Genomic DNA, 22,602 nt, shown 5'->3' on the forward strand with positions numbered 1-22,602 from the left:
AAAGAGTGCCCATTATATAGTCGCATTATCTGTGCTTTCAGGCTTAGCTAAAACTAGTACTAAATACAGTTTAGGCAAGAACACTGCACTACTGTCCAACTCTGAATCAATAACAAGGTTCGAATTCCATGTTTCTTGATCGTGTACGTACATGTTTTCACATTATTTTATATTTTTTAAGGCAGAAGTGAGTAATGATTTTCACATAAGGTCTACTAATATCTGATCGTCAGCAAAATTCTCCAAATCCCTGTTTGCAATTACCTAAGAAGTGTTTCTTCTTAAGAAGAAAGAAAGAAAGAAGTGTTTGTCTGAAGAAACAACAGAACTAAATAGCTGGCAGGGAAAAAAAAATTTCAATAAAAATACTAAACGATGCAAAAAAAAAAATGGCTGGGCTATCCTAGAAATTCTATTTATATCTTATTTATCTTAGGCTGCACTTTTTATTTAGCATACAAATATATTTTTAAGTGGAATTAAATCACTAGCTGCTGTCTTTGTTTTCAGTGAAAATATGTAAAATTGACTAAATTGTCAGCATGATTTAACATTTGATTTCCTGGCTGTAGTTTTTTTATCTTGATTGGTTCTTGCATAAAATGTTTTCATTGAGCAAGAGAAATTAAGTGATAACATTTTTCACTGTCAAAATTGTGAAACCTTTCTCTTGGTTTAGGAAAACGTTTGCATTGTGATTTGTTACATAAAACTCCTTAACAGAAGGTAGAGAAGAGAAGATTGCTTTGTCATAAACTTATCTATCTCAGCCAGGAAAATGTTTTTCGCTGCCAAAAAGTACCCTACTCCACCTGTATGGAAGCCAATGGCGTTACTTAGGGCAAGCAGGCTGAAGCACTGCACTATCAAAGAGTGTCATGCCAAAAGCTGAGGTTTATGAAATTTTAGGGGAAAAAAAGAATCTTGGGCCTAATCATCCTCCCACACTGAATTTGGATGCATCTCCAAATCTCTTTTTTTCAGTAATGCACCGAGTCATAACGCATCGGTTTCAAATTGCATCAGGCGTTATTTCTGGACTTAAAACTTCCCAACCTTCACCACCTAAACTCATTTCAAATTACTAGTGCAGAGGAAGGATCAGACTTCCAGCTGGTTTGAACAAGCCTAACTTCACTGACTGTTACGAATTTACCCAGACTTGCGACAGCCCAGAGTACTCAAATCCTGGTTTTTGAAGACAAAGGTATTGACCATGTAGGCCAAGCAAAGAGAGGAACAAATTTAGGTTCCTTGTAAAGCTAGGGGAAAGGCATTGTTTACTCATGTTGAACAACTGCTGAGGTCTAAGAAAAGTTTGTTTAACACGCGCCTGTGTTTCCCCAGTAGCAGGACAATCTCAAAGGGGTAAAGGACGTTCTTGTTTGTGTGAACAATCATTGAAGTTTGACAGCTGGAAAGAATTCTTGTATAGATCAAATTAGACTTAAAATATCTTGATTTTTATTTGCCAAAACAATAATTAAAATTTTTCCTTTTGAATCAAAGGTCTCAAATGAAAACATTTCTGAAATAAGGACTAAGTTAAGATAATTGTCTCCCCATGATGGTTGTGGAGATCTTGAAAGGAGCTGCTATTCCCCTTTTTGTCCAACCCACTCGGGTTCAGTTCACAACTCTTCTGGAGGAGTTGAACTCAAATCATACATCGCACCTCCTTGACCACCAAGAGAATTATGCTCTTTGTTTTTCTAAGTATGTTATACAAAGCAACATGGCTCCTACGGGAAGGGCTGAAGGAGGCGTAGAATACTTTGTAATGTCTGGGAAACTTTTTTGGAAGTTCAGATCTCCTCAGTCAGGTGAAGAAGTTAAACATGGGTCCCATATGAGGTGGCAGAATGGTCTAGCTAACCCTTGAACTTCCAGCCATCACCAGTGTGAGAAAAGCAAGTTTAGCATTCCACCTTCTCCAAACGTTTTTCCAGTCAAAGCTGTTCTGCAAGGAAGTGACCTGCATATAAAGCACCATCTTCAATCTGATAGAAGAGATTCTATAGCAACGGTTGTACCTGATTGCTGCAGTTGATACCTGGAAAAAAGCTCTACTTTTGAGGGCTTGCTTTATCAGAAATTGAGATACTGTTTGACTGTTTCCAGATGCTTATATCTATGCAGTAAAGACAGAAAGTTCATTTCCTACATCAGTAGGCTGCATTATCAAAAAAAAAAAAAAATTAGCAACAAAGAAAGAAGTATCCATGTCCAGAACTTTGTGTATCAGTTATAAAATAAGAGAAATTTTTATTCCCTGGGAATAGAAAAAATGCATGTTGCAACTTTTAATGAGTCATTTAATCTCCTTCCTTACAAGCTGTTTTCCTCTAAGAAGACCAAGTGGTATTGACTGTACAGTAAACACATCTCTCTCATCAGTAAACAATTTGTATGAATTACTTCTAAATGCATGTTTAGCTTTAAAATGCTCCTCCCATCCACAAGTCACTCATCCCTGATCAGAGAAGGTCAAACTATCTGAAACAATATTGACGTATTATCTAAGTGGAATTTAAAGCCACGGGTTATTTTTAACCTTATTTTGAGAAGTTGGTTTACAGTTGGTAAAATAAGTAAAATAATAGGTAAAAATTACTATTGCCAACAAGTTAGAAAATAGGCTGTAGCTTTCTAGTCTGCATACAGCGGGTGGTCAGTGATTAGAACTGTTGTCATCAAGCAGACTGTGTACCTGTCTGGAGTTCAGTAGTCTCGGACTGTGCTCGAGTAGCTGGGAAAGATCCACAGCAGGCAAATAACGGCTACAGAGAACTTGGCAATTCAGTGGGCAAGCAGTCTGAGCTATCGCTCCCTGCAAGTCAGTTCTCCGGACAGGGGTTGATGTGTGCTGGTTTGTCAGTAGGAAAGAGCGCGTGGGACTACACCAGATCTAGGGAGGAAAAAATGAATGGTCTTGCAGGAGGTAATGGCGTCTGCCTTTTTCGTTTCACATGGTAGTCGAGTTTCCCTTCATAGCTTATCCTACCATAGGCAGGAATAGCTCAGCGTCTTCCAGTAGTATGTTAAATAATATGACTACCATATGCCACACGATAGCGTTATCCTCTTCCTAAAGGGAGACATCTACGATGTGAAGTGTCTTGGCTGTGTTTGTCCTTATTAAATACACGTTGCTACACGTTTGCGTTAAAAAAGGCATAATGAGAAAAGTGGTGAAATTAAGGAGGAGTGCGCCTTGTGATGATCCTGCATTCCTAGGGGAATTTTCTCCATGGTCTCTAACTGTCCCCGACAGACTTCTGACTCCAGAGAAGATGAATTCTAGCCTTTACTGTAGAGAGCTCCACCGTGTCTGAGGAATGAATACGTTGACCACGGTCCTTCCTACAAGAGCTAAATAACCTTTTAGACATTCTGGGTGAAAACTGTGGAGGGTCTGAAGGCAAGTATTGAGACTATAAGACCCCCAATGCATGTTTCTCAGTTAAACATCACACTAATGTGTACATGCATGCACATGCAGAGATGGTAATTTACTGTTGAAATACCATGGATTTTGAACTGTCATTGCTCACTAATTGCCAGTGTAACTTTCAGTGTGTTTTTTTTAAAAAAAAAAACCACATATGTGTTCACGCTACATTCTGTTGCCATGAAAGAATTGGTTTAGCTGTTTAGAAATTGATGCAATTCTTGTTGGAGGTGGGAGGGCCGACATTTTTCAAAGACAACAGCAACCATTTGAGGGGAGAAAAAAATAAAAAATGGCAGAGTTTAAAAAAAAAAAAGTAGTAGTAATGATGAGTAGCATGTACAACATTTGTATTATCAGCTAGTATATTATTGGTCCTTTTATTGATCACTAAAATCACTAATGTGCTACAACATGTATTCAAAACCAGGTTCCTGAAAATTCTTCAGTCAAGCTGAGGTTGCCTTTGAGGTGTGAGCTAGTAAGTTTGGAGCTGTTAGCTTGTTGTCCTCAGTGCTGCTGCAGAATTCAATTCTTAAACCCAAAATACCCTGTTGAGATACCTCTTTCCAAACCTTTAAAAGTGGGTTTCTAAGCCCGATTTTGTTCCTTGAATAAACTGGCTTTTTGTAATGAGAAAGACAATTGCTATGAGGGAGCATTTATAGGAGCTAGCTGTAGCCAGCCCCGTTTCAGGCTAACTCTTTGGTTTATTGTTTTTAAGCAATGTGGATGTCTCTGATTTAAAGGTTGGTTTGTTTGGTTTGTGGCTTTCGTTTTGTTCTGAAATCCTTAGTAATATAGTGGGACCTATTTTTGAGGTAGTCGAAGTGAGAAACGTCACTTAGCAACTTCCTTTGTGCTGCAGGACATTTAAAGAGAGCAGAGGGTGCAGGGGCCATGCTCGCGTGCCCCCGGGGTTGAACTCTGAGCCAACACTTTCCTATATGATGCAATAAGACAACTTTTCCTTATGCTGTGCAAGTAACGCAGTGTTTTCCCCCTTTCAACCTACTGTACTTCTCCCCATTCGTGCTTATATCAAGTTGCTCAATCTTTCTTGTCTGTAAATAAAAATGAGTATATGTACCATGTGAGAATTTGTACGTAGTCCTTTGATGTGAACAAAAAGCTGCTTTCCCATGCCTAGTCATCCGTCTCCTATGTAAATAGTTCTGATTGCCAAAATGTTACTGTTGAATTTTATAAGCCATTTGTGAGCAGAGAGAGAATGCATACTTATTGCAGAATGTTTTCCCATCGTATTAATTTGACATGCCTTTTAAAGGAAATATTAAAAAGTATTCTTAAAGAAATTAAAATAACATAGAAATAATAAAAATGCAATTAAAATATATTATACAGTTTTTTAGGTGACGATATGTTCCATATTAAACCGAGAGGGGAAAATCTTGCTGTAGCTGAGACTTTCCGTTCTTTGGCTCAACGTATAGTCAGTTTATTTGGTTGGATCCTGGTGCAGTTCTTGGAGAATATTGGGCTAGATGAACTGAATGGTTCGGTGTGTTTCAAGCTCTGTCCCGGATTCTTTACTTGAGTAAAATGACCGTGGATGATGCCTGGGCTCCTGCACACCTTCCAAATTGAACATCTGCCTGCCAGTCACCACAGCTTTCCTGTAATGTTCTCTGTTCACAGGCAGGCACGTGTTACTCTGCTGAGGAGCCTGTGCTCAGGAGAAAGAAAATGGGGCTAGAATACAGCACAAATGAAATTCCAGGGCTAAAATCTCCATCTGATGATGAGCTGTCAGTATATTTTGATATGTTCAGAGTGCTTCCCGTACAAAATAGGGACCTGAACCAAATTCCTCTGCTTGATTCCACTTCTTGAATTTGTATGTGGAGTGATGGCTCCACGTGTGTCTCTTGTCAGCAGTTTTCCAGCCCAAAACCCTTTAAACTTTCAAAATAGTTTGAGATGTGGATCCAGACTCGAAGTTTCAGTATGTAGGCCACTTTGTGGGTGATCGGGGTTGGTTGCTTTGTTTGTTTGCTTTAAAATCATACAGTTATCTAGCTCTCCCTCCATCCTGAGGGGAGACCACATTTCTTTCATGATCTTCTAAGTTCAGAGCTGAAACAGCTTCCAGGAAGCCCTGAGTGTGGTAAACCCAGGCCTTTAATGATCTGATTCCAACTATAGTAAGAAAATCCTGGACATTCAAACTGGCAGTAGTGTAAAAAGAGATCCGCTTCACTTAGCTGCAAAGTGGCTTTGGACACTGTGTAGGCATATGACCCTGTAGGACTATTCTGTCCATTTCCATAGATCATCAGTGGAGCAGCGCATCTCCTTACAGCTTTGATTTTCTCTGCTTCTCTCTCACAAGCGGATACTGCAAGCTGTTGATCAAATTACTCCAAATGTGCACCCTCATCTCAGCACCAGCAAAGCCAATCTGATCGCTCAGATACCATCTTTTTAATGAATGGGTGATATGATGCTAATGAGACTTCTGAGACTTCCCCACCACCACCAAAAGCCACTCTCTGCAGGCACTGTGAGCATTGTAGTGTTTCCCATACTATTCGTATACACTTCTTCAATAGTTGAAAATGCTGCCCCTCTTTGTGCCTGGTTTTGCTTCTTGTTAAGAAACCAGACTGTTTCTGGGTCCCCTTCTCTGGTATTCCCTCCCATAACGAATTGTGTTAAAAGGGCTTATTTATTCTGCATAGATAAGGTCTGACTGCAGCACCAGGAAATTTTAGCTTTGCTCTGCTTTCTATCCAGTTTTATATCTAAATTGACTAAGGCATACAGAAATCGGATTAAGTGACTTCCTTCAAGTCACGCAGCGAGCAGCTCGTTTTGGATAGGATCCCAAGACGATACTTGTGGTTCCCAGCCCTCTTCTGTAACCTCCAGACCACATTGTCTCCCCAATGCACAGTGCAATGAATTCAGTCTGAACATTCAATTACATCTTTGGCAATGTGGTAAGAGTTCCCTGGGCTCCCATATTTGCTGAAACTTGAACTTTCCAGAAGAGTTTCTCATTGTGGTTTCTACAGCCTTCCCTATTGACCGTGCCCATCACAGTGGGGCCCACTGTATCTAGAGAGGGTTTCCAGGGCCGCTGCAATTTGGTTGCCAGTTCTCATGTTAGCTACCCACCAATGTAAAATCTCTGGCTCTTTGTTACTAAAAGAGGATGGCAAGTCATCGTAGTGACTTATTCCATTTTTCCTGGCTTTGTCAGTCATCAAAGTCACTCAACATAGGCAAGTTTATGGTGGGCTGTAGTCCTCAGAACAAATTTTTATGCGAGACCCTCTAGTGGGGAGCTCTGTAATCTGGCTGTGACGAAGGAGATGATGAGAGGGAAACTTAAGACCAGAGAAAGGCCTCTCTTGAGGGAGGCTTTGCAAATAAATGCAAAATGCCTTTGGTTGTTTCTGTGGCCGTGCAATCCTTGCCATCGGTTGCAATAAGCATTAGATGGGAAGGTGCCTCTCTAGATCACCTGGAGTCAATACCTCACTTTATATCCATACAGGCCTCTGAGGAAGGCTTCCTTTGATGCATCATGCTCCCTCTTGTGAACTGGCAAGAGCTGGAAAAACCAACCAATTGTATGTTCTCTATACTGCTTAGTTTTTAAAACTCACTTTCAGAACCAGAAGAGAAACACTGCAATTTGGATTTTCAAATGTTCTTTGAATTTCTGTAGCTTGCACACCACTGAAAAGGGTCTCCTGGCTTGTATGCGGTAAGAATTATGTTCAAAACTCAATGCCCATGTGTAAGCAGGGCAGATTCAGATGTACATACGTGAAAACTTGAGCTGCCCCATTGCAAAATGGAATGACGTACCAGCTATGCATTGCCTGTGTGAAAGTCTTAGAGGCTGTTTGTCACTTCTGAAATAAAATTAGTATAAAGCTAATGAACAGAATAGCAAAAACAGTCAGGACGGGTTCTGCTCTCCATTGTACTGGAGACAACCTGTTGCAGCTTCACTGATTTCTTATAGAAATCCGTGGAGTAGAATAGCAATGGCTCACCATGCAAGGCTGTATTGCAAAAAGCTTCCCTTTCCTCAGTAAAAAGTCATTGAAGTTGCTCCGGACTTGCCCTAGAAAAATAATAGATCTGTCTTCATGTTACTTTACTCGGTGGTTTATTCATCTTATATAGCGAATTGTAAATTTTTAGTGGATTTCATTTTCTAACTTTTTCATGCCTGAATAGGACAGAATTGTCTTTCTCGCTTTTGTTGTGCCTAAAAACGATGTCGATCTGCCCTGGAGTAGTCACCTAAAATGTAGTTCAGCTCTTTTATGCAGAACTAGGAGGAAAATTAGCCTCAAGCTAAATGGGAATAACTTATTCCATCAGATGAAGATAAATAATTTCCCTGACACAGCACCATTTTGTAATCTAACATCTCTCTAGTTTCCCTTTTCTTGTTCTGTTTTCCCTTCATATCATCTAATAGAAATTGTAAAGATGCATTAGAATTTCTTAAACAAACAAACCAGCTCCCTCAAAACTGCAGCTAATAATATCCCCAAATGCTCCTAATGGGTAAACTGGGAGCCAGAATTAATCCTTGATGTGAAGACAAGAAGTTCCCACACTGAGTGCTAAGTACCATTTCTGCGTCTCTGATGTCACACCACAAACATCTTTTTTCTGTGTGTGTGCAGCCTGTATAAATAACGCATTCCTTTACTCGCTGCCGTCTTCCTTCTCCTTCCCCGCCTCCACCCCATCCATTAGCTCAGGACTGGCAATGAGGCAGAGCGGAGTTCACCAGCTCATCTGACTCCTGGGGTCTTATGTTTGCCAACTGCTGACCTGCTTGGCTTGTGCACAGGGTATCCAGGATTTTGGGAGTCTCCCAGCCAAATATTATTAAACTCCTAAAATCAGGCAAGACGTAGAGAATCCTGCCTAACGTGGACAAGCCCATCCATAGCTTAGCAAACACAAATCTATCTTCCTTAAATTTCTATATTTCTCTATTCTATATCTCTATTAAGCCATAGCATACAGTGCTATAATATGACTGTATAGAGTGCTACAAATCATAATTTTAAAAAAATCAGAAAAGAAAAGCTTCTATATGATGTTGAAGTTTATTGAAACTACTCTGTTTATCAAAATCTACATGCTTTACCAAGAGCAAGGCATTCTGGTACAAACATCACAGTCTCTTGAACCGCTTTTTTCTGTTCCACTCGAGACTATTAATGTTTATACGAAGCGGACAGAAACCATACCGTTTAGTCACAGTAAGTACAACGCGAGCTTGTCTGCTAGCTAGCTTCTAGAACGGGAAGGAGTTGCCTCTATTTTCCTCCTTCACTTAATTTACTTTAAATAGTTTAACTTGTTTTTGAATGCTAGAAGGCAGGAACAGAATCCATATTTATTGGTTCCTAAAGAATTTGACAGTGAAATAATGGATCAGAGACATTTCTGTCTCCACAGTTCCAGCCCTTCCCCACAGCCAACCTGAAGGATAGATAAATTTTGTACCAATGGAAAAGTTCTTGTTTTCAAGGCTGAGCAGCCTAAACCGTGGCACAGAAATGGATTCTGTCAAGCTGGGAGCAGATTGTTTTGGAGGTAGAAGAAAACCCTTGTAGTAACCCTGGCAATTCTTTGGGTACATATAAATGAGCATGATCTTCGGAGAATACATGCATCTGTCCACTGCTTTAGCTCAGGCTCATCTCCAGATCGAGATCCCAAGTGGAGCATTATCATAACTTGAACCATTATTTCCTGGAGGGTGCACGTTTCACACACTGTCCTGCTGTGGCCGGGAATGAGAGAGGCTTGCGTCACCGCAGAGACCGCGCTGTTATATAAGTGATATCCTAAGGAAAGGCCATGGCAACGACACATCCCTCTCGGGGAAGATGTCTGTGAAAGCCTGACTGTGACCTAGAAAAGACGCTGATAGGAGGAGTTGTTTACACAAGTCTTCGTTGAATTAGGAATCTGAATACTGGCGAAGTTTTACAAGAGAACTAAGTCTAAAAGAATACAGCAAAGGTGGGGGGTCTCGTGTACCCCTTGGCCAGCAGCAACTGGTACGAATAATTCTAAGTAAACAAAAACCCTCCAGCTCTTATGCTTTGTGAGTTCTTACAAAATCAATAGAGCCAGAGCTTTGCCTGAGAGATCAATATAAGTTATTGCTACTCAGCAAGTGGAGTAAAATACCGTAGCAGAGCCCAACTCTAACAAAACTAGTCTGAGAAAGAGGAGGTAAAAAGCAAGTACAGCTTATCAAATCCTTCTAGTTATAAGTTTTTCCCTAAATTTTGAAACTAGGAAAAAGTTCAGGCTATTCTAGCAAGCCTGTGTCAAGACTTCAGTTTGGAATTTAATTGTGCCTCAGACCCCTTTCACAGAAGAATTAATTATTCCGTAAGTTAGGAAACACTGGTGCATCAAGCTTTTAATAACTATGCAGTGACATGGTGCGGTATAGAAGCTTTTTTAAATCGTGAATTTTCATTGATTTGGGGAGATTAAGGATTTCTCTTACCACAGTACCTGTATTGCTTTCCCTGCCCCTCAAAATACCATGCATCATTCCATGTTTGTTAAGGGTTTTCCTTCCTTGTATGTTTTTAATTGGAATTGAATTGCGAAAAGAGGATCAAGCTTAGCTGAACAAGGACTTTATTATCCACTTCCATCCATTTAAAGGTAAATTGAAAATTACCTTAGGGTGGCTCCCAATTTCTCCAGCTATCCTATCCTTTTCTTTTGACTGGGGACATCACCAGTTCCTTGTGGTCTTTCTCTACAAAGTTCTAGTCATTAATTGTCGTCCTTGCCTTTAGTAACAATAATGGGTTATTTTGCTTGCAACCTAATTCTAGGTCTGTAATTCAAAGAGACTTGTGTCTGAACCCACTTTGTATGTCTACGACTCCATCTCTGCAGCTCACTCCACCACTTAACTTTTTCAAGTCTCCAATGTGTCTTGTTTGTGCCCTCTGATGATAACGTGATGCGAGGCCTATGAAACAAGAGACCGTTATTCAAAACTTTTCTCAGCTAAATCTTTCTGCAGCTTTACCAACTTTTTAGCATCTTATGTGTCACACCAGTCCGGGGTAGATAAATGCAAGCGTCCCCACACATATTGTTTTCAGACATAAAACACAGAGGTCTTCTAATACAAAGCAAACAAATAGCTTTCTTGCTTTTTCTTTCTGTTGTTTGAAATTCCTTTTTGGCACAGTGTATACATAGTTCTTTTGGCCACATAGCAATGCAGCTGAAAAAATTGTCACAAAGTTCAACAAAGGGAAAGTGAGAGCCAGGGCTGAGTCATTGCATGTATGAGAGCTGGGAGGAGGAAGCATTGGACTGTACTGACAGAGATTCAGAAAATGCTGAGGAATAATCTATCCCAGAGGATGCTGGCAAGCTATCAAGAAACAAAACAAGAAACAAAATAAACCACGGCTCCACAAAGGGATGGAAACCACCCCCCACAAAGTCAGCCAAAGAACTTTCCATCACAACATGAACATCAGTCCAACTCTCTCTAGTTTTCCCAAGATGAGGCAACCACAGCATTGACACTCTTAGCAGTTCATTTAAAATATTGATCTAGCAGATGGTTAATGCTGGGCTGTTCGCATGAGCTAGTACACAGGTGCTGTTCAGCAGACGCTTGGAATGGCCATGGTGAAATGTCGTGTGTATCAGGGAGCCGCGTGCCTGGCGAGGGAAGGGGAGCCAGGGGTGACAGTGTGGCAAGCAGGCAGAAACCCCTCTGGCAAGGGTCCGGTCCCACAGCACCTGAACGAGGGCACAGCAGGTTCAGTGAGAATAGCCAGGTCTAGACAAGAGTCCAGTGATCGCCAGACAAGTCTGGTGACGAGACGGGTCCAAGGCCAAGTGAAGAAGTCAAGGCAAAGTGAAAGTTCAGCAAGGTGCAAAGCCAGGTACCGGGTACCTATCATATAGTTCAGAGAAGGACCAAATGCATCTCTCAGTCCAATGGGCAGAGGGTGCCTGAGTGGAAAGCCCAGATGAGACTTTGCACAGGCCTGCTTCTCACACCTTCCCTGTTTTTACAGAACTCTGATCCAAGGTTATACAGCTGGATGGTGTCAGAGCAGACTTTGGACATAAGCAAATGAACCTTTAAAGAAGGGAAGAGGTTGTAGAAGAGGATTATAGAGGAAGGTGATTATGGAGACATCTCAAGACATCAGTGTATCTTGTACTCAACAGAGAGAGATACTTTGCAGCCTTGAGAAATCTGGAACTTCGTCCCGTAACATCCTGCAAAAATTTGCAAGATAGTGTGGCTTTTTGGCCTTCTGCTGTCCTTGTAAGCATTCATGCTAGGGGCACATCTTTACATCTACGCATAAAGAGATAGTTGTAGTCACACCTAATTAGCTCCCTGTCTCAAATGGTAGGACCATCTGAGTGTCTTCAAAGGAAGACACAAGGAAGCCTCTAGTAGATGGCTATAATATAGTTTTATTTACTGGGCAAGTTCCCTTCTTTTCCATTACTTTTTGCACAAACTTTCCGTTGCTTTAGAAAATAAACCCTTTTCTTACATGCTAAACTATTTTCAAACAGTCTATACAATTTTCAAATTGTATGCCTGAGAGTCAAGTTCATAAACTTATTGATAACTGTCTCATTTTTATGTCCTTTTCAAGTTCATGTGCGCCTTAAAGTACCTGCTAGACTATTTTTGGCTATGTCAGTATATGACCGGTAAAACTGAGCTCCACTCTATCACACCCTGGACAACCTAGCTGAACAAACAAAGGAGATATTAGCACTTGGGACTTTACAGGATTAGAGGGAACCTCGTTTAATATTGAAGTTTTCATGATAATCATGTTCTTCTGGATCACTGCCTGCGAGTCATGTGGAATACTTTGGCCTTAATTATCAGACAATTTATTTCTTGTTTCTAGTTTACTTAAGGTTACTGTGCAGCTGGGGTTGGCTTTCTCTTTTCTAATGGATGGATTTTTGATTCAAACAAATCAAGAGCAACATCTTTGCTAAGTACCTCAATTTGTATGTTTACGCTTCAGGTTGTCTTCAACAAAATTGTTTTGAAAAAATTCCTCTTTCTAGAGTTTAGTGTCACTCTGCTAGATTGAACGTTCCTTTGATGTATTCTGCCCCCAACCCCCGTGATTTCTTCCTCAAGGACATTGCATTTGATTGTATGGTGGTAACTGTTCATTAGCAGCTCCATTAGAGCTGCTTCTTGAGCTGCGCCAAGCCAAGCTCATATGTTTTCAGGACAAGGGTCAGAACATCCTCTCCCCTGTGAGCTCCAGAACGAGTTGTTCCAAGAAACAATCCTCCAAAGGTCAAACTTTCTGATACAAGACAAGTTTAGAAGAGAGCAGTGGAAATCCTACATTATGATTTTATTAGATTCTGTTGTCCCTTTCACCTCCCAGCATTTTGTGCTCAGTAGTGTTCTTAGTAGACATCAGTGGCAAGTAACTCATGAAAGGTGCTGTAGTTTTCTGAAAACTGAAATCTGTAGTTTTCACTGTATGGTTCTGGCTGCACAAAATTTTGATAAGATTCCGTGAATCTCTGAAATGTTCCTTATCTCTATAACCCCCCATTATCCTTTTAGCTTCCATTGAGGAGTTTCAAAAAGAATAACTACAGCTGAGCGAATATAGGGGTTCCCTCATTCTCTAGTCAGTAAAGAGAGAAGTTTTTTTCAGTAGGAAACTGCATGGCTAGGACGGAGAGGAAGAGGCTCTTCTAGAGGAATCTCTTTTGGCCGTAGAGGGAGTCTAATATTGACTGGAAGGGATTCATGCCATTGCAGTGGTGCTTTTTTTTGTTACGGTCAGACTGTGATTCTTCATATAACGGTCATCCTGTGGGTCTGAAGTTTCACAGTGTCTTAAGAGCTCCAAAATATTTTGCTCCAGCCCCTCTGAGATAGCCATAAGGGAATGTCTTTGAGGTCTGGGAGGCAAGGCAAGGATCCAGAATACTGGAAAAGGGCAAGCATGAAAGCCTACCTCAAGAAAGAGATAAAAAGGAAAAGGAGGAACTGTCAATTAAGCCACTGTATTTTGAATGCCACGTTAGAAGTTGCAGGTCCTATTGCTAGGACAGGCAACTATGAGTTGTTTGATACGGCATATGGCAATTTTCAGATATATAACAGACTTATTAGTACTTCCTAGCCTACATCTCAGCTGCATGCTGAGTTGCACATTTGTGGGATGCTTTCCCAGATACAGGCCAGTGGATTATTAACTATATATAACTCCATTACAGTAATTCCCATTATTACATCTTTTAGTGCATCAAAATGATAAAACATGATCTAATTGCAAAACAAAGCCAGAAACAGCAATTTTTTGTGGGAAACTTCAGTTAAGTCAATAGCATGCTGTCCTTAGTTGGTATTTGAATTTAACTTTCTTTTTATTTTGAAAGTTTAAACTTCTCCTGTCGCACCAAGGCTAGTGGGCAGCTGGTGCTAGGTAGGTTGTTTACCAGTAGGTTTTACTGTCAGCCTGTCTCGTGACATGTTGTCTTCCTAACCAAGGTCTAAAGAAGACACCCAACAGTCATATATTCAACTCGGTGACTTTCAGGCTCGGAACTGAACAGATCAAGTTGAGTCAGCTTCTTTGATGCTACAAATGCTGAGTCTCTTAGGAAGCCCGAGTACTGGTTTTGGTGCTGAAAATAAGTTCTTTAGATTATATTCTATGTGACTGCTACATAGGGACAAAGTCAGTTTTAGCTCTCTCAGCGTACAACCTTCTAAGTAGATGAGCCTCCAGTTAAAAAAAAAGACTTGAATCATTCATTCTGAATCTAAACACGCTTGGACTTTGGGTAACTCTGATTGGAAATTAATGCCTCCAATTTATTTCCAATTAAAGTAAGGCTAATTATATTCCACAGTTCCCTGTGTTTATTCTTTCCAGATCTATGCACAGTGTAGCAAACAGCTACTTTAAACAATTCCAAGTAGCTGTGGTATGTTTATGATTGTCTACTGCAGCTCAGAACCATAAAAGGTGTAATGCAAATTTTTTTCCTTTTCCCGTTTTCAATTTTTGTCTCTCTTTTTTTTGGCACATGTTGAATAAAGGGATTTTATCTTGCTGTTGCTACTGCTCATTTTCAGACACATCCCTGATCCCACCACAGTTAACTAGAATGTTCCTCTTCTGCCTCCACACAGCATAAACAACAGGGCAGGCCCAACAGGAGCGATACGGAGGAATAAAACGGTATTGAGCAACAAGCTATTTCAAGTGTGCGAAGGGATAAAGTCTTACATGCCACAAAAGTCTTGTCTCAAGGGACTGCTGGTTGGAGAGGGAATGAAATCTTCTTGCACCTCTAGAAGATGCACTCAGCAGCCTTGCAGCCACCCGTTAACTGTGCTGCCATTGAAAAACCCGTATTTCCGAGCGGCAGAGCCTGCGTAGTCATAGATCGACTCACCCCAGTTCCAGTCTGTCTGTAATTCCAGACTCCTCAGCCGCAGACCATGCCTCTTGCAGGGACATCTCTACTGCAGGCTCAACTTGAGGATCTCTCTTCACAGGAGCTTATCAAGTTGTATTGCCTCCTTTGCCTGCAATAAGAATGACAGAAGCAAGAGCTGGTCTCTGAATTGCAACTTGTTTAAATGAAAACTTCTCCCCTCCTTGATTCTATTCGGAGAGAGGATCTTCCCGGATGAGGCTGTGTGTGGAGCTCCTCCGTCAACTTCAGCTGCTTAAAAAGAGATGTCAAAGCTCACTGAATCACCCTTAACTTGCTACCTTACCTTAAGGCAAAAAGATTAGCTATGGCTTAAACAAATTCTAGGTAGGCAGCTGACATGGGCTGGAAAAGACCCTGTGCAACTCCTGGAGGAGCAGGGGCTTTCAAAAGCATTAAACTGATAATCCAACAGAGGAAGGGACTACGCTAGTTACACATGCAATCGAACTTAATATAACTCTGCTCGTTTTAAGGGAATGACTAATTTGTGAAAGTAAGGATGTGAATTTGCATGACAAGTGTCTAGCTGCCATCCCACGATTATAAGCCTGAGATAATGGCTGGCTGCACACCTACTGTGTTCACGGAGGCACGAGAGAGAAGGGCTGTATTTATCGCTCTGAATGTTACTCACGCACACACTGATTTACGGTTATGCTTCTTCCAACAGCTTGAGCTATGTTTTGGTCCAGGATAGATAGCCAGAAGAAACCTGAAGTCAAAATCAACCAAAGCTGGATATAAACACGTGTTCACAAATGTCTAATCAAATTTATGATTTTCATTAAGATGTGCTTAGTTTTAAGTCTGTTTTACAGGGAAATTGCAACGCAAATACTGAATTGTTTAACCTATTTTTATTTTCCATGACCTCTTATATTGCTGCACTGCAAAATAAGGTCTCAAAATTCACCATTTCACCACATAGGAACCTAAAAGAATGCCACCTCCTTTACAGGAGCTATATTTAAATGTCTATACCCTTCATAATCTTTCCAGAGGCAAAAATAGACATCCTCATTATAAATATCTATAGCAATTATATTTGCATCTGTTTATTTTTTTTTTTTTTTTTACTATACAGAGAAAGCAAGGAAGAGTAAAATTGCTTAAGTACAGCTACACAGAATAAATCCTCTTCTGGAGGGATTTTGCAATATGTTGAATCTTGGTTTCATTCTGACTGGAAATTCTCCAAAGGAATGTTTTTCCATAGGAAAATGCTGATTCATCAAAACCAAAGCATTTGGCAACAGTAAGAGGCCAACTACAGTGGAAACCTATCTTCTGCTGGAAGCATGCCCAGGCTCCTGCCAGTTTGCCTGAGGCTCTGTGCTGCACAGATGGGAAACCAAATTGTCCTGAAACTAAAAATAAGAGGTTTGACATGGAGATAAGATCATAGGAGGCCTGTTACCTCCTGTTTCCAATCTCCTAAGTTTCCAAGGTTTCTCGTTCTGACACAATTCACCTGGAGGATTGCTAGGCTAGCAGAGAAGGACTCGGGGTCCTGAGAGGGTAGATGCCTACGGTCCCCAGGGCCAGGAGGTCCCGCTGCTCCCTGACAGCTCTTCCCTGCCAGCCAGGCTGGCAGAGCTCAGGAGCTTTGGTTTATGAGAACACTGTAAAACCTACAAAGCTCCTACGGAGCACAAAACGTATCATTACCACTACTTTTGGGGGGAAAGAAAAAAAAAAAAAAATAATCTCTAAACTTTTTTCACCTACCTATCAGTGAAGGATAAATCTGTGGATGTGAAGCAGAACGTGGGGTCGCAAGAAGATGGGGTTTCTCTTCAGCTACCTCTGTGGATATTTAGTGCGTCTGAAAGTGCACCTGCTTAAAGAGGCTGTTCCAAAACACTGTACTCTGCACTCTTTAAACACAGATTAAGTGTTTTTGCCCTTTTTTAAGGGGCAGAAGGAACACAATATTACTGGAAAAAAAATTTCCAGGGATAGGACTGAGTTTGCTTTTCTCCTGCTTAGAGAAAAGGCTCCTTTTCAGCCTCTGATCGAAAGCACAATTTGAGGAGATCTGTGGGGCGCAAAGTTCTCTCAAAACCTCTGCTGTGGGTAAGGTCAACTTGTTACAGGATCAAGGCTTTCCAGTTAAGACTTCGATGGTTTGGAAAATACTGATTCAGCACATCCGCTATGGGCCGTGGAATTTGCCAGACGTGCTTTACTACCCTATAGTGGCTTGAAGCATAACACAGCTGGAAGAGTGTTTCTTCTGAAGAGCTAAAACCATTGCAGATTTCTTAAATGTCCAACACATTGTTTAGGCAAATTTATATACGTGAATATTTTTGTAATAAATGGATGCAGTCATAATTTTGTAGGAATATAGACATTCCTAAAATTAATCCGAGATGCCTGAAGAATCCAAGCCAGGTTCTCTTGATTTGCTGCAGGCTGCGAATACTGCCGGTACGCCTCTTCTAGGTCAGTATGGTTACCCTGCGTCCGAAAGGAGCCACATTCACCCTATATAAGCAATCAGTCAAATTGCTTTTCTGCAAGAACTTTCAGTAAACTTACATTTTGGTTTTACCCAGTTTAATTTGGGTAAAAACCATGAAACTTTGGCTCATGTTTTGAATGCAGATAGTTTTATATAAGTCTTTAATGAATGTGTTGAACCTGGGTCAGTTGAGCTGCTTTCAGATGATTTAATGCTGGCTTCTGCTGTTACCAAGATCCCAACTTGTGACCAGCCACCAGAGTTTTCCTATCGTGCAGAAAAATTATACTACTCAGGGAGGGAAATTAAGCTTATGTTTGGATAGCAAATAGCTAAGTAGGGAAGATTCCCCCCCCCCCTCTTTTCATATATATATATATATATATTGTTTTTAAATAAATACTTTAGAATGTGTCGGTTTCTGAAGCTAATGAAGCAGTTTATTAATAAGAGAAATGGTTTAAAGTAATCCAGCTATTCTAGCAATGCCTGCAGAAGCTTTGGAAAATTTTCTACAATTTATTTTTTCTGTGGAAAAACAAGTTTTGTTAGCAAGCCAGCTCCTGCTTCCAGCACCATTCTAGGCCAAACTATTCTGAATTGGTCCCAGAACCAGCTGTCTTTTTTTGGTTCAGATCAGAATGGACAAAGACTGAGCTTTGAATAGTAGCTTGAGCTTTTCAGCTGTTTGCGACTGCCTCAATTTTGTGCTTAAATCACTGACGATCTGTTGGTGATTATTATTCCACGGGTGTTCAAAGTCCCAGTGTCCCAGCGTGTGAAATGAACTGGTGTAGAGAGCAGCAGCAAAGTAATCATAGCCTTAATCCTCTGTTCTGTCCCTGGCGCAATGAAAAAACTAAGGAGAAGGTGAACATGCTCATACTACATTTTGCCCAGTTTTAATAATAGATTTGCATTTATTAAATTAGTTTTTACTATGAATATTGACCTATGACACAACAAAAGCTGTCTGGGTACTCAAAGGGTGATTCTGGAAGTGGAATGCAAATTCTTCTTACAGCCGCGATTTATCCTCATCTTGAACATTGTATCACATTAACAAAACATTTATAGTGTGAGAGATGTATGAGTCAAAGTATTACACTAATAGTTTAAGTGAAGACAGGCCAGAATTTTTCTGTGGAAATTTGAATGTTGTAAATCAAACTGTTGCTCAACCCACCATCAGTAATCGGGAGAAAGTTTACACAGCTGCCTCTCAGCAACTGCTAATAATAAAGTATATTTCTACCTTCCTGTACGCAACAGTAATATTTTTTACCTGGGTGACCAGCAGGACTTGGCTGTCAACATGTGGGTGAAAATTTCACTCACTTCCTCCCCCAAAAAAAAAGTAAGGATTTTGTTGCTTTCTTCTACTTTTAATTTTGAGACTATTGACAATATTTGCTTACTTGGGGTGTGTTGTGTTGGAGATCTTCACCTCATGGTTGCCCTGCAGTTCCCAAGGAACTGAGTACCTCCTTCTCTGGTGGAAATGAGGATACCGTGGGGTGGCTGGTGTGTCCGCAGGTCTTGCACCGACATGGAGTTGGGATGCAGCTGGCCGAGCATTAACACCCAGAGACTCGGAGCGTTCTTGGGGCACCCAGTCTAGACTTGATGTCCAAAGGACAAGGTAGGATTCGGGATGATGCCCAGCTCCGTCATGGGTCTTTTGGATTACTATAGACAAATCTTTTTATTGCTTTGTTTCTCAGTTTCCCCACAATAAAATGGACTAATGCTATTTCCCTTCTCTGAAAAGTGTGGTGAGTTTTACAAGTAGAAAGTAAGATGAAAGTTAGGCAATAATTTTATGATTAAATATTGGCACTCATTTCTTGAATACTATCAACAATTTCTGAATACTCTCATTTCTTATAATGAGGCCTATGCAACCTCGATTCACCTCCCTGTGCTGACGCCTTTAGATGCTCTGTTCCACAGCTGCCACAGGGATTTCTGTAGGGCTCTGGTATCGTTCTGTGCAGAAGATAGCCAGGCTTAGAGATAAGCAGTTTGTGTAGTAGCAAGCAGGCTCTCCGTGGATGCCTCTCTGGTTTGTTGCACGCGTTGGAAAGAGCATCAGAAGGAAGTGAGAAGCGGGGGAAGAGAAGGCACAGGCATTTCAGAGAAAGAGGACTGTGTCTTTGCCACAGAGCTCCGATATTACGCTAGTCCGATCACTTACGACAAAACGTTGACTTGTTATAATCCATTCAGTTATTTTCTCTGTGTGAAGCAGTGATTTACAAAGACTTGATCGTGAGCTGCAGCTTCCTCTTCCCCTCCCCGATGTCCCACCTCCATTATCCCACTCTGTTTATACAGACAACACTGCTTCGTACCATCAGATGTCTTGCGGGAAGACACCTGTCAGGTGACAAGTACCCCTTTCCACGCTGCTGTGTGCGACCTTGCGTCTCGACTGCTTTTAAACTGGTCAGTCATCCTGGGACGAGCCCTGGACAGAAAACTGCGCTGAGAATCAGTTGCTGCAGAAGTCTGTGTGACACTACTCCCCGGAGTATGTCCAGTAGCTGGAACTTAGAAATTCAAAGCTGTGCTCTCTAAGCACAGAGGATGCTTTAATATATTTAAGGGGGGGTCTTATCATGGTTAATAAAAGCATCTGTAGCCCCTGCGACCACATCTATGATTTGCTTTGGACAGGGAGTAGCTGAGGGTCTCAGTACCGTGCCCCCTTGCTGTGGGTGCTCTGCCGTACAATACTCCTCACCCCTAGCTGGTACTCAGGGCAAGGGATCTATGCTAACAGATAAGGTATCTGTTAATGGTTATGTTTGTCTACACTGCTCTGTGCAGAGTTGGATATTTCCACTTACATGGTTCCTTGGCAGAAAGGTTGAAAGGGTTAAAAATCTTGTATTTTGGTTTCTTGGATATCTTTGGGATCTGCATAATGCAAAGTAAATTAGCCAGGACAGAGCTCTGCACCGACAGAGCTGCAGTGAAACTGCGTCTGAGCTGCCTCTGAACAAGTTCATTTGAGTGTCTCTGCATATGGGGAAGGAGAACTCCCTTAGTTGGCTTAAAGGAGGTGCTAAAGTTTGGAGCGTAGATTCCTAGGTCCCAGATACAGTTGATGGAGAGAGCAAGCGGCTCCAGAGTGTGACTCAGGTCTGCATCACCCTGCACAGCTGCCCGTCTCTCCCCATTGACTAAGGAGAGTCGGGCTTCTAACTGAGGCATTCAGTGTGAATCTGTCATCCCTGTAACATAGCCAGAGGGCAGATCTTTTGCACATGGAGTATTTAGGTTCCTTATGCCTGCTCAGACCATGGTGCTCCTTTTGCTTCCTTTGGCTAGGCCAGGCATTCATTTTTCTTTAGTATTTCTGGTTAACTCATTTATTAACACAAGGTGGTTAAAGAGTATTGCATCTCCTCAGTGCTATGTTAGATTAAGACACCAGCAAGCACTCGCTATAAGCATCGCACATCCTCGTCACGCGGTATTGTGGTTAACACCAGTCCCTTGCTACTCAATATTAAGCAGGAAAGGATATAATTCAGTACTACCACTCCGTAAGTTAAGCAGGTCATGTTTCCATACTGTAGTATTCACGTGAAGGAAAAAAATAACATGGACCGAGATTGTCATCTTATAAATTGGTTTAGCTCCATGGGGTTCATATGAATAAGCTGCAAGTCCGACACACAGTGCTACAGCCTATATCAGCTAACGTGTAGCGGTGACATGAAATCTAGGGCTTGGCCCATCATTATTTGGACAACCCAGGCCCTGCCTCTGAATCATTGAGATGTTAGGTTGTATAAAGAACTTATTCCATGCAAAGACAAGACATTTTTTCCTTTTAGCTGACATATCATGCTCATATATAGTGTAAGTAGCAAGGATACAGAGGCTTTACTGATTTTGACTCATATGCAGTGTTTGGTTCAAAGCCTTTTGAACATAATTCCAACCAGACAATGCGAGGAACAGGGAGGTAGAATCATAGAATCATTAAGGTTGGAAGAGACCTCCAAGATCATCGAGTCCAACCGTCGACCCAACACCCCCAGGCCCACTAAACCATGTCCCTAAGCACCGCATCTACACATCTTTTAAATGCTTCCAGGGATGGAGACTCAACCACTTCCCTGGCCAGCCTCTTCCAATGTTTAACCACTCTTTCAGTAAAGAAATTTTTCCTTACATCCAATCTAAACCTCCCCTGGCGCAACTTGAGGCCATTTCCTCTCGTCCTTTCGCCAGTTACTTGGGAGAAGAGACCAACACCCACCTCGCTACAACCTCCTTTCAGGTAGCTGTAGAGAGCGATGAGGTCTCTCCTCAGCCTCCTTTTCTCCAGGTAGCAAAAGACTGACAGGGGAAAAGCCATATGCATACACAAGATGAAATAACTCTGTGAAGAAAGGTGCTTGCTATTTCATCTTTGGATTTTTTTTCTTCTCCTGCCTCCATCTGAACTCAAGCTACATCCAATAATGTTTTAAAGAACTGCCAGCCATTCTGCATTGGCTTGGAGGTGGCTTTGTCAGGAACCTTATTTCTTTTCCTTAGCTCAGACAGAAGTGGGTGATTTTCTCCTGTGCTTCTGCTGTTACTGATAAATAATCCAGGATGCTGATCTGTACCTCGGGTAGCTCAGTAATCAGAGAATTTGTAAAAAGTAATCACTCACCTGAACCTTCCAGCTAAAGATCAGCTCTGATTCACCTAGATGCTCCCAACTGTCTCATCTTAGGATCAAGACTTTCATCCGTTCTAATCTAGTTAGCATGGAAAACCAATAATGAAGCCTTGCATATACATATACTTTGTTCACACTTTTAGCTCTAGGGGAAAAAACCAGTCTGATAATAGGTTCATAATTCTGATACATTTTTATAAAAATAGGCAACTTTAAAAAAATCTTGAAATATGTAGCCTTGCAGGAGATTAATTACATTTGCCCTCTTTCAACTGGGGAGAGGTCTTTTTATAAGGAGGGAAAAAAAAATGTCCTGTAGAGATGGAAAACTATTTATCCAGCCAAAGAGACTGCAGATATAGAACAGTTATCTGAATCTTCCACACCATTGTAAAAAATTATCACTTAATTGTTTCTAGTTAAAAAAAAAAAAATCATAACAAGAAGTTCTTGGGTCATAGCAAGTCA

The sequence above is a fragment of the Pygoscelis adeliae genome, unplaced genomic scaffold (assembly GCF_000699105.1).
Source record: "Pygoscelis adeliae isolate BGI_AS28 unplaced genomic scaffold, ASM69910v1 Scaffold155, whole genome shotgun sequence".
Taxonomy (NCBI): domain Eukaryota; kingdom Metazoa; phylum Chordata; class Aves; order Sphenisciformes; family Spheniscidae; genus Pygoscelis; species Pygoscelis adeliae.